The sequence below is a fragment of the Coregonus lavaretus genome (assembly GCF_964263955.1).
Source record: "Coregonus lavaretus genome assembly, chromosome: 20".
NCBI classification, from domain to species: Eukaryota; Metazoa; Chordata; class Actinopteri; order Salmoniformes; family Salmonidae; genus Coregonus; species Coregonus lavaretus.
The window spans coordinates 33,737,225-33,749,754 of record NC_140007.1 but is presented as its reverse complement, the minus strand read 5'-3'; the positions used below and the strand labels follow the sequence as shown (position 1 = coordinate 33,749,754).

At 46.4% G+C, this 12,530-nt stretch overlaps 1 long non-coding RNA gene across 1 annotated transcript; it reads left to right on the top strand.

Moving 5' to 3' along the window:
- Window positions 1-8,424: 8,424 nt before the first annotated feature.
- LOC311148258 lies at window positions 8,425-12,201 on the top strand. Its single transcript, XR_014614876.1, has 3 exons — window positions 8,425-8,496; window positions 11,926-11,999; window positions 12,120-12,201. It is a non-coding gene; the product is annotated as an uncharacterized lncRNA (long non-coding RNA).
- Window positions 12,202-12,530: the final 329 nt, after the last annotated feature.

Below are 12,530 nucleotides of genomic sequence, written 5' to 3'. Positions count from 1 at the left end.
GCAAATAGGTCAAGCAAGTGCAGCCAGTCCGGATGAGCTACTTTGTTTTGCCCGCGATATTTATTACGGCTTCTACTTTTAACATTATGTGTTTTGGCACCCTCATTGCCCCAATATGTCTCTGTCAAAAAAGAGAAAAGTGGACGCAGAGTGCAGAGTGTTCCAAGAAAAATTGTCATCCTTCTATTTATTCACGGAGTTGAATGGGAAAGCTGTATGTTTGGTGTGTTCACAGCATGTTGCAGTGCTGAAAGAATATAACCTTCGTCGCCACTATGTGAGTCTTCATGCCGACAAATATGACAACTTTCAAGGACAGCGGAGAAGAGAGAAGGTGAATGAACTGTTGGTGGGTCTGAAGAAACAGCAGTCTGTGTTTACTCACAGCCGAGACATCAGTGACGCTGCAGTGAAAGCTAGCTACCTCATTGCTAATGAAATCGCAGTGGCTTCAAAACCATTTAGTGAGGGTGAATTTGTAAAAACATGCATGATGAAGGCAGCAGAGATTGTGTGCCCTGAAAAGCACCAGGCTTTTGCAAATATCAGCCTGACAAGAAACACAGTTGCAGACAGGATTTCCGATCTTTCAGTGGATTTGGACAGCCAGTTGAAGCAAAAAGTAAAGTCATTTATTGCGTTTTCGGTTGCAATTGATGAAAGCACGGACATTACAGATGTTGCACAACTGGCCATTTTCATCCGCGGAGTTGATGACACATTGACCGTCACCGAGGAGTTCGTGGAGTTGGTGCCGATGACAGATACAACGACAGCAGCTGATATTTTCACTGCACTCGTCGGCACGCTGGACAGGGTCGGAGTGGACTGGTCCCGCGCTGTCAGCCTGGCTACAGATGGTGCGCCCTCAATTATCGGGAAAAAAGCAGGCGTTGTGACAAAGTTCAGAGAGAAAGTGCAATCTGCAAATGGAGGACGTGATTTTTGGACTTTTCACTGTATTTTGCACCAGGAGGCTTTGTGTTGCAAGTCATTAAAGATGGATAACGTCATGAAGGTGGTCATCCAAACTGTTAATTTCATCCGATCCAGAAGCCTGAATCACCGTCAGTTTGACAGCCTTCTCAGAGAGAAAGACCACATCTATGGCCTGCCATACCACACTGAGGTAAGATGGTTAAGCCGAGGTGCTGTGCTGAGGCGTTTCTTTGATTTACGAGAAGAAATTGAACAGTTCATGGAAGAAAAGGGCAAACCAGTGTTAGAATTTAATTCCGCAGAATGGATGCAGGACCTTGCATTTATGGTGGATGTTACAGAGCACCTGAATAACTTGAACAAACAGCTGCAAGGGCGCAACAAAGTTGCCACGCAGTATTATGACAGCATACGTTCTTTCAAGTTGAAGCTGTCATTGTGGGAGACGCAACTCGCCGGTGGTGATGCAGCTCACTTCCCCTGTCTGAAAAATGTGTGCGCGACCCAACATGTGGCAGACATGAAGCGGTTCAAAGATAAAATAACGGGACTGTTAAGGGAGTTTGAGCAACGCTTTCAGATTTTTGGTGAACTGGAGAAAGACTTCAACGTTTTTTGTTCGCCATTCACCGTGAATCCCTCTGATCTGCCCGTCAGCATCCAACTTGAAATAATAGACTTGCAGTGTGACTCGGATTTGAAGGGCAAATTTGCCGCAGCTGGCTTGGACACATTTTATCAGAATCTCTTGCCAGGTTACCCCAACTTGACAGCCCTCGCTGCAAAACTGTTGTGCATGTTTGGAACCACATATCTTTGTGAGCAAGTTCTCTGTAATGAGCATAAATAAAACAAAGCTGAGCTCAAGGCTCACGCACAAGCACTTGAATCACATCCTGAAGTTGGCTGCCACTCAGGATGTGACGCCTGATATTGATGCGCTGGTGAAAGCTAAAAGATGCCAGGTATCAGGAGTCAAATAAACTATGCAACCCCACTTAAAGTGCTGCATGAGACACCCTGATATAGTTCTGTGATCTGTGATATACTTCTGTGAATCACTGAGGCATTGTGTGTTTGTGTGTTGTTTGTCCTCAGAATTTCTAATAACTTGAGGTGTTTTATGATTAATAGTGATGTTGTGCTTTTGGACACACTGTCCTCAGGCTCCAGCTTTATGTTTATATGTTTTTATGTTGATGTGCTATTGTTTTTAATTTATTTTATTTTATTTGTATATTTAACCTATTCTTGACTCTGTGGTTCTTGCACTTGTTTGGGGAACAGGATTTCATTATTTGTATCTACATTTCTGCCTGAGAAATGACACCCTGATATAGTTCTGTGATCTGTGAAACAGTTCTGTGAATCACTGAGGCATTGTGAGTTTGTGTGTTCTTTTTCTTTAGAATTTTCAAATAAACTTGAGGTGTTTTATGATTAATAGTGATGTTGTGCTTGTACTATTTTGGACACACTGTCCTCAGGCTCCAGCTTTATGTTTTATGTTGATAGTATTAAAACAAAGAAAACAATCTGAAGTTGTTGTTTTTAAGTTATATATACCATGATTTTACCGGTCCGGCCCACTTGGGAATAGATTTTCCTCCATGTGGCCCCTGAGCTAAAATGAGTTTGACACCCCTGGCCTAAAGGATCCCGTGTGCCATCCACTTTAATTGAATACCAGCTATCGCCGACTTGTCTCACTATCTCCTCTGTCACGAGTTTGCTCATCATTTCGATAATCTCGTTTTGTATCTGTGGGCTGGTATAGCGTGCATTCTGTGGGATTGTTTTTGTAAACCGTGTCAGTTCGGGATCTTTGCGCATGGTGTACTCAAAGAGAGACAAAAACAGCCCCATTGAGCTATTATCATCTAGCACACTGGCAAAACCAGCATTATCTCCACGTAACGGCAATTGATTCACCACTAAAAACTCCAGCATATCAATTACATGTAGTATCTGTTGCGAGCCTGTTGCTCTGAATTTAAGAGAGTGGAAATCTCTTTTCCTGTCTCTACGTTTTTCTGAATCTTTCCACATTGCTTCACAGGCTAAATGTTCTTTTGAAGCTGCATGCTTATTTAAGCCCTTGCCTGTTCCAATTGCATGTTTCCAATCATGAAATCCCTTAATGGAGAAGGTCGCGTCCGATGATACAGATTTGAATTTCCTGCAGGCATAACAAAATGCGGAGTCCTTTTCCACCGAGTACTCAAGCCAGTCCCTGTTCAAATACCAGCTAGAGGAAAATGATCGTTTTTTTGAACCAAACATTTTGACTGGATATTTCCTCAACACAACCTGTTTGGGTTTGTCCATGCCGAGGTCACTCACACTGATTCAACAGGCAGTTGTGGCCCAAATGCTGCCAGAGTCGCGGTTGCACTTGACCTGCAGGTCCTGCCAGGCCCAGGGTCGGACTCCACGGAGCTACTAGCATCAGGCTCAGACTGTCGTCCAGGGTCTCCTTCAACTACAACATCAGGAGGCGTCAGTGTCGTATCCAATTTGGCAGAGGAGACTGTTGGTGGGCTTTTCAACCACTTACGGATATCCATGACGAACTGAAGCGAGTAAGCCGGCGAAAACTCATCCAGCTTTCAAAAATGCGCGGTGACTGTTGAGCGGCTACACTGACGTAGGCTACGTCACGTACGTAGCCTAACGTTCTTTTTATTAAGGCCGTGATAGGCTGTTGCAGTGTAGATACCCATCAATCAAACAAAATCACACCATTGTTTCTTTATATTTTTATGTTTTAATGAAAAAGAATGCAACATTAATGCAACACAAAATTAGCAACTATTATAATATAAAATTAAAGTACTTTTTTAAAGAGATCTGTGCCTCAAGTGGTGGGGCACAAGCATTTTGGGGGGCGGGCCATAGGGGCCCTATGGCCCGCCCATAGCGACGGGTGTGGTGGAAGGGAGAGAGAGATTCAAACTATCGTGGTTACTTTGGAAACTACGCTCATTCGGATTAGAAATGCAACATTTATTTACGTGTAGCTGTCCTCAATAGTTGAGTTGATGATGTAGGACTCTGGTTTGCCCACCAGAGATCTCAATGTCCATGGTAGAGTTTCTGGTCGTAGTAGTGGTTAGAATGGATACTTCAGATGTACCAGCGGTTGTCTGAGAGGGATAGTCCTCTCTCGTGTCTATAGTGAAAGTTCTCTAGACGATTATACATGCCAGCTGTAGACTGAGATAAGGTCTAGTGCATTGTCTTCTTCTTCACCTCGTGTAGAGGTTGAGAGATTCAGAATTTCTAATTTCAAACGTGTGGACTAACGTCTCACGTTTTCTGGTCTTTCTGATCTAACCATTTTGTAACGTGTAGCTTCAGCTTCACGCTTCTTGGTCTTGTAGAAATTCAACCATTTGCAATATCCGGCTTATACCGTAGTATGCTTGGTCTTCCTTTGGTAATGGAGTTGTAGTTTTAAACCATTTGCAACATTTAGCTCATGCTTCACATCTGGTGGTCTTGTAGAGTGTCAACCATTTTAAGCCGTGGGCTTCCTGGTCTGGTAGAAATTCAACCATTTGCAATGTTTAGCTCACGCTTCACGTCTGCTGGTCTGAGGTGAATTTCGTCACGAGGCTTTTTATGCACTCGGGGTAAAAGGGGCGTTCCATCATGTTTGTGCTCATCTGGGCGTGGCCACTGACTGAGAACAAATCAATATGGAAAACAATCATCTCATCTAGAATGCTAAAATCACATTGTTATCTTCACAAAAGTATTATTATACTTAATCATTTGTTCTATTCAATAATTAGATGCAAACCTCATAACTGGGAAGTGATGTTATGTTAAGTGATGTTAACAGAGATACAGTTATGTTGTTCCACTGTCTTTAATGACATCACAACATAGTAACGAATTTGACATGATTGTTCTTTAAGTCCCCACCAACCATTTTCCACATTCTTTTAAGTAGGAATATTGTTTCATTATCCACTTTTGGATGTTGGAGTCTTGGCGGGAAGACTTCCTTTGTTAACAAAGGGGTCCTTTCTCCCAATACTTCATGGCAAGGAAGAGAAAGTCTGCACGGTATTTACGACCGGTAATAAAACTGGCCCCCAGGAAAGGGGGTGGTCAAACCATTGCCTAGCCAGTATGATTGAACCTTAACCCATGAGGGCAAGTCATGACAATGGGGAGCGTTGCTGCACAGCTATTTTCAGGTCTCTCCAGAGATGTTCGATCAGGTTTAAGTCTGGGCTCTGGCTGGGCTACTCAAGGACATTCAGAGACTTGTCCCGAAGCCACTCCCGCGTTGTCTTGGCTGTGTGCTTAGGGTCGTTGTCCTGTTGGAAGGTGAACCTTCGCCCCAGTCGGAGGTCCTGAGCGCTCTGGAGCAGGTTTTCATCAAGGATCTCTCAGTACTTTGCTCCGTTCATCTTTGCCTCGATCCTGACTAGTCTCCTAGTCACTAACGCTGAAAAACATCCCCACAGCATGATTCTGCCACCACCGTAGGGATGGTGCCAGGTTTCCTCCAGATGTCATGCTTAGCATTCAGACCAAAGAGTTCAATCTTGGTTTCATCAGACCAGAGAATCTTGTTTCTCATGGTCTGAGAGTCTTTAGGTGCCTTTTGGCAAACTCCAAGCTGGCTGTCATGTGCTTTTTACTGAGGAGTGACTTCCGTCTGGCCACTCTACCATAAAGGCCTGATTTGGTGGAGTGCTGCAGAGAGGGTTTTCCTTCTGGAAGGTTCTCCCATCTCCACAGAGGAACTCTGGAGCTCTGTCAGAGTGACCATAAGGTTCTTGGTCACCTCCCTGACCAAGGCCCTTCTCCCCCGATTGCTCAGTTTGGCCGGGCGGCCAGCTCTAGGAAGAGTCTTGGTGGTTCCAAACTTCTTCCATTTAAGAATGATGGAGGCCACTGTGTTCTTGAGGACCTTCAATGCTGCAGAAATGTTTTTGTACCCTTCCCCAGATCTGTGCCTCGACACAATCCTGTCTCAGAGCTCTACGGACAATTCCTTCGACCTCATGGCTTGGTTTTTGTTATGACATGCACTGTCAATTGTGGGACCTTATATAGACAGGTGTGTGCCTTTCCAAATCAAGTCCAATCAATTGAATTTCCCACAAGTGGACTCCAAGTTTTAGAAACATCTCAAGGATGATCAATGGAAACAGGATGCACCTGAGCTCAATTTCGAGTCTCATAGCAAAGGGTCTGAATACTTATGTAAAGAAGGTATTTCTGTTTTAAACTTTTAATAAACGTGTCAACATTTCAAAAAACCTGTTTTCACTTTGTCATTATGGGGTATTGTGTGTAGATTATTGAGGATTTTATTTTATTTTATCCATTTTATAATAAGGCTGTAACGTAACAAAATATGGAAAAAGGGAAGGGGTCTGAATACTTTCCGAAGGCACTGTATGTAGACAAATTAGTGGATTCGGCTATTTCAGCCACACCCGTTGCTGACAGGTGTATAAAATCGAGCACACCGCCATGCAATCTCCATAGTTAACATTGTCAGTGTAATGGCCCGTACTGAAGAGCTCCGTGACATTCAACGTGGCACAGTCATAGGATGTCACCTTTCCAACAAGTCAGTTTGTCAAATATCTGCCCTGCTAGAGCTGCCCCGGTCAACTGTAAGTGCTGTTATTGTGAAGTGGAAACGTCTAGGAGCAACAACTGCTCAGCCACGAAGTGGTAGGCTACACAAGCTCACAGAATGGGACCGCAGAGTACTGAAGCGCATAGCGGGAAAAATCGTCTGTCCTCGGTTACAACACTCACTACTGAGTTCCAAACTGCCTCTGGAAGCAACGTCAGCACAATAACTGTTCGTCGGGAACTTAATGAAATGGGTTTCCATGGCCGAGCAGCCGCACACAAGCCTAAGATCAACATGCGCTATGCAACGCGTTGGCTGAAGTGGTGTAAAGCTCACTGCCATTGGACTCTGGGGTAAGTGGAAACACGTTATCTGGAGTGATGAATCACGCTTCACCATCTGGCAGTCCGACGGACGAATCTGGGTTTGGCGGATGTCAGGAGAACGCTACCTGCCCGAATGCACAGTGCCAACTGTAAAGTTTGGTGGAGGAGGAATAATGGTCTGGGGCTGTTTTTCAGGGTTTGTGCTAGGCCCATTAGTTCCAGTCAAGGGAAATCTTAATGCTACAGCATACAATGACATTGTAGACGATTCTGTGCTTCCAACTTTGTGGTAACAGTTTGGGGAAGGCCCTTTCCTGTTTCAGCATGACAATGCCCCCGTGCACAAAGCGAAGTCCATACAGAAATGGTTTGTCGAGATCGGTGTGGAAGAACTTGACTGGCCTGCACAGAGCCCTGACGTCAACCCCATTGAACAGCTTTGAGATGAATTGGAACGCCGACTGCGAGCCAGGCCTAATCGCCCAACATCAGTGCCCAACCTCACTAATACTATTGTGGCTGAATGGAAGCAAGTCCCCACAGAAATGTACCAACATCCAGTGGAAAGCCTTCCCAGAAGAGTGGAGGCTTTTATAGCAGCAAAGGGGGGACCAACTCCGTATTAGGGCCCATGATTTTGGAATGAGATGTTTGACCAACATTGGCCATGTATTGTATCCATATGGGTACACTAACTCACAGATTGTTGACAGTGTGTGTTCTCCTTCTCAACAGCGTGATTACGGCAAGTGGATATTAAGAGAAGTTAATCTGCTTAGGTGGCGATCTGGCAAAATGTTACAGTACAGCAAACCAACCAATCCAGGAAACCGTGTGCTGCTGCTTGTTACAGGAAAATAAGATATCATGCAGCCCTCTGTCTGTTGTTGGTCCTTGAAGATATGGATGGTCCAGCTGGCCTTGATGTTTCTCACTATTCAAGGTGGGGTCATATCTGTATAGAATCAGAATCCTATTTCTTGGCATGTCTCTGTCTACAGACGGTGGTTTGAAGCTTACACTACTACAGTTTATGGGTTGAATTGACGGTGTTGTCTCCTGTATTTGTTCACCTTGGTCATTAACATTAACTCCATTTTGTCTCCACCTCTTTCAGCTCAAAGCTGCACCAAACCCATAGGAGGGCCAAACATGGTTTTGTCAGATGCCTTAATCACTCATGAGACATTTGTAGACAGAGCAAAAGTCAATTTTCATTGTGCAATTGGATATGCCAGTGCTGGACGGTCTCGATGAGTCACCTGTACTGCTGGCGTGTGAAGTGAAACTGACATGCAAAAGTAATATAATAGTCTAATTTTGTTCTGAAAAGTTACGCCATATTCATGTAAATGTTTTCAGTTTTTAGTTACCCACTCGCAACTTGCTATATTCATTGCCCATCAATAGATATTATTGAAATACTAGCCTGGAATTCAGACCTGTTTTGTGCTAACATTCAACTCTTTGCCACTCTGTCATTTTGAAAGTCTGACTGGTTTTCTCTGTGGTTGTTTCAGGGAAGTCGTGTGGCTCCCCAGGAGAAGGGAAGAACGGCCATTTTGATCTCTCTGAGGGGATCTTGTTTGGTGACAAGGTTGTTGCTACCTGTAACACTGGGTCAGTGATTTCCAAATAGGCCTTCATTTTACATTTACATTTTAGTCATTTAGCAGACGCTCTTATCCAGAGCGACTTACAGGAGCAATTAGGGTTAAGTGCCTTGCTCAAGGGCACATTTACGTCATTTAGCAGACGCTCTTATCCAGAGCGACTCACCAATTGGTGCGTTCACCCTATAGCCAGTGGGATAATCACTTTACCATTTTTTTTGGGGGGGGGGGGGGGGGTGGAAGGATTACTTTATCCTATCCCAGGTATTCCTTAAAGAGGTGGGGTTTCAAATGTCTCCGGAAGGTGGTGAGTGACTCCGCTGTCCTGGCGTCGTGAGGGAGCTTGTTCCACCATTGGGGTGCCAGAGCAGCGAACAGTTTTGACTGGGCTGAGCGGGAACTATGCTTCCGCAGAGGAAGGGGAGCCAGCAGGCCAGAGGTGGATGAACGCAATGCCCTCGTTTGGGTGTAGGGACTGATCAGAGCCCGAAGGTACAGAGGTGCCGTTCCCCTCACTGCTCCATAGGCAAGCACCATGGTCTTGTAGCGGATGCGAGCTTCAACTGGAAGCCAGTGGAGTGTGCGGAGGAGGGGGGTGACGTGAGAGAACTTGGGAAGGTTGAACACCAGACGGGCTGCGGCATTCTGGATGAGTTGTAGGGGTTTAATGGCACAGGCAGGGAGGCCAGCCAACAGCGAGTTACAGTAGTCCAGACGGGAGATGACAAGTGCCTGGATTAGGACCTGTGCCGCTTCCTGTGTAAGGCAGGGTCGTACTCTCCGAATGTTGTAGAGCATGAACCTGCAGGAGCGGGTCACCGCCTTGATGTTGGCGGAGAACGACAGGGTGTTGTCCAGGGTCACGCCTAGGCTCTTCGCACTCTGGGAGGAGGACACAGCGGAGTTGTCAACCGTGATGGCGAGATCATGGAACGGGCAGTCCTTCCCCGGGAGGAAGAGCAGCTCCGTCTTGCCAGGGTTCAGCTTGAGGTGGTGATCCGTCATCCATACTGATATGTCTGCCAGACATGCAGAGATGCGATTCGCCACCTGGTTATCAGAAGGGGGAAAGGAGAAGATTAGTTGTGTATCGTCAGCGTAGCAATGATAGGAGAGGCCATGTGAGGATATGACAGAGCCAAGTGACTTGGTGTATAGGGAGAAAAGGAGAGGGCCTAGAACTGAGCCCTGGGGGACACCAGTGGTGAGAGCACGTGGTGCGGAGACAGCTTCTCGCCACGCCACTTGGTAGGAGCGACCGGTCAGGTAGGACGCAATCCAGGAGTGAGCCGCGCCGGAGATGCCCAGCTCGGAGAGGGTGGAGAGGAGGATCTGATGGTTCACAGTATCAAAGGCAGCAGACAGGTCTAGAAGGACAAGAGCAGAGGAGAGAGAGTTAGCTTTAGCAGTGCGGAGAGCCTCCGTGACACAGAGAAGAGCAGTCTCAGTTGAATGACCAGTCCTGAAACCTGACTGGTTTGGATCAAGAAGGTCATTCTGAGAGAGATAGCAAGAGAGTTGGCTAAAGACGGCACGCTCAATAGTTTTGGAAAGAAAAGAAAGAAGGGATACTGGTCTGTAGTTGTTGACATCAGTGGGATCGAGTGTTGGTTTTTTGAGAAGGGGAGCAACTCTCGCTCTCTTGAAGACGGAAGGGACATGGCCAGCGGTCAAGGATGAGTTGATCAGCGAGGTGAGGTAGGGGAGAAGGTCACCGGAGATGGTCTGGAGAAGAGAGGAGGGGATGGGGTCAAGCGGGCAGGTTGTTGGGCGGCCTGCAGTCACAAGTCGCAGGATTTTATCTGGAGAGAGAGGGGAGAAAGAAGTCAAAGCATAGGGTAGGGCAGTGTGAGTAGGACCAGCAGTGTCATTAGACTTAACAAACGAGGATCGAATGTCGTCAACCTTCTTTTCAAAGTGGTTGACGAAGTCATCCACAGAGAGAGAGGAGGGGGGGGCGGGGGGGGGGAGGATTCAGGAGGGAGGAAAATGTGGCAAAGAGCTTCCTAGGGTTAGAGGCAGATGCTTGGAATTTAGAGTGGTAGAAAGTGGCCTTAGCAGCAGAAACAGATGAAGAAAATGTAGAGAGGAGGGAGTGAAAAGATGCCAGGTCGGCAGGGAGTTTAGTTTTCTTCCATTTCCGCTTCGCTGCCCGGAGCTCTGTTCTGTGAGCTCGCAATGAGTCATCAAGCCACGGAGCTGGAGGGGAGGACCGAGCCGGCCGGGAGGATAGGGGACACAGAGAGTCAAAGGATGCAGAAAGGGAGGAGAGGAGGGTTGAGGAGGCAGAATCAGGATATTGGAGGGAGAAGGATTGAGCAGAGGAAAGAGATGATAGGATGGAAGAGGAGAGAGTAGTGGGAGAGAGAGAGCGAAGGTTGCGGCGGCGCATTACCATCTGTGTAGGGGCAGAGTGAGTAGTGTGGGAGGAGAGCGAGAGAGAAAAGGAAACAAAGTAGTGGTCGGAGACATGGAGGGGAGTTGCAGTGAGATTAGTAGAAGAGCAGCATCTAGTAAAGATGAGGTCAAGCGTATTGCCTGCCTTGTGAGTAGGGGGGGACGGTGAGAGGGTGAGGTCAAAAGAGGAGAGAAGTGGAAAGAAGGAGGCAGAGAGAAATGAGTCAAATGTGGACGTAGGGAGGTTGAAATCCCCCAAAACTGTGAGGGGTGAGCCATCCTCAGGAAAGGAACTTATCAAGGCGTCAAGCTCATTGATGAACTCTCCAAGGGAACCTGGAGGGCGATAGATGACAAGGATATTAAGCTTAAATGGGCTAGTGACTGTGACAGCATGGAATTCAAATGAGGAGATAGACAGATGGGTTAGGGGAAAAATTGAGAATGTCCACTTGGGAGAGATGAGGATTCCTGTGCCACCACCCCTCTGACCAGATGCTCTCGGGGTATGCGAGAACACATGGTCAGACGAGGAGAGAGCAGTAGGAGTAGCAGTGTTTTCAGTGGTAATCCATGTTTCCGTCAGCGCCAGGAAGTCGAGGGACTGGAGATTAGCATAGGCTGGGATGAAGTCAGCTTTGTTGGCAGCAGAACGGCAGTTCCAGAGGCTGCCTGAGACCTGGAACTCCAGGTGTGGGGTGCGTGCAGGGACCACCAGGTTAGAGAGGCAGCAGCCACGCGGTGTGGGGCGTTTGTGTAGCCTGTGCAGAGAGGAGAGAACAGGGATAGGCAGAGGCATAGTTGACAGGCTGTAGCAAATGGCTACAATAATGCAGAGGAGATCGGAATGAAATGAACTAAACATCTGGGAGAGTAGAGAGCAGGGCCTTCCTCACCAAAAACTTCTACTTCTAACAACTATAATTGTTTCACTGAACCACTCCCTAAAAGTCCCTAAAAGTTAAACAAAACGTGTTTGTTGTCCTAAAAGCAAAGCTCCAAATACTGTCTCATATTGTCTAATCTTTCTCTTTTTCAGCTATATGCTTGTGGGCAGCGATGTAAGGACCTGTATGGACGGAGGCTGGGATGGCAGAGTTCCTTTATGTGAAGGTTAGTCATCTGAAGGAGCATGTCAAGTCAAAATAACAATAACTTTAACAGTTCTGTGCTTGTGCCTAAATCAAAACTCTTCATAACTGATCATAACTGCTGTTGTGTTCTAATCTGCAGTGGTGAAGTGTGGAAAGCCCCCCACCATTGTCAACGGTGGGCCTGTTGTCCAACCTGAAGAGATGTATAACTATGGAGATGTTGTGCAATATGGCTGTGAGAAGGATTACACTCTGGTTGGAACTAAATCCATAACCTGCTCTGAGAATGGAGAATTCCATTCTGTATGGTTGTTAACAAAATATAGAACTGCTCACATGAACTGCTTACAACAGGGGTGTCAAAGTCAATCCATGGAGGGCCTAGAGTCTGCTGGTTTTTGTTTTTTCCTTTCAATTAAGACCTAGACAACCAGGTGAGAGGAGTTCCTTACTAATTAGTGATCTTAATTCATCAATCAAGTACAAGGGCGGAGCGAAAACCCGCAGACATTCGGCCCTCCAGTGAATGAGTTTGACACGTGGCTTACAC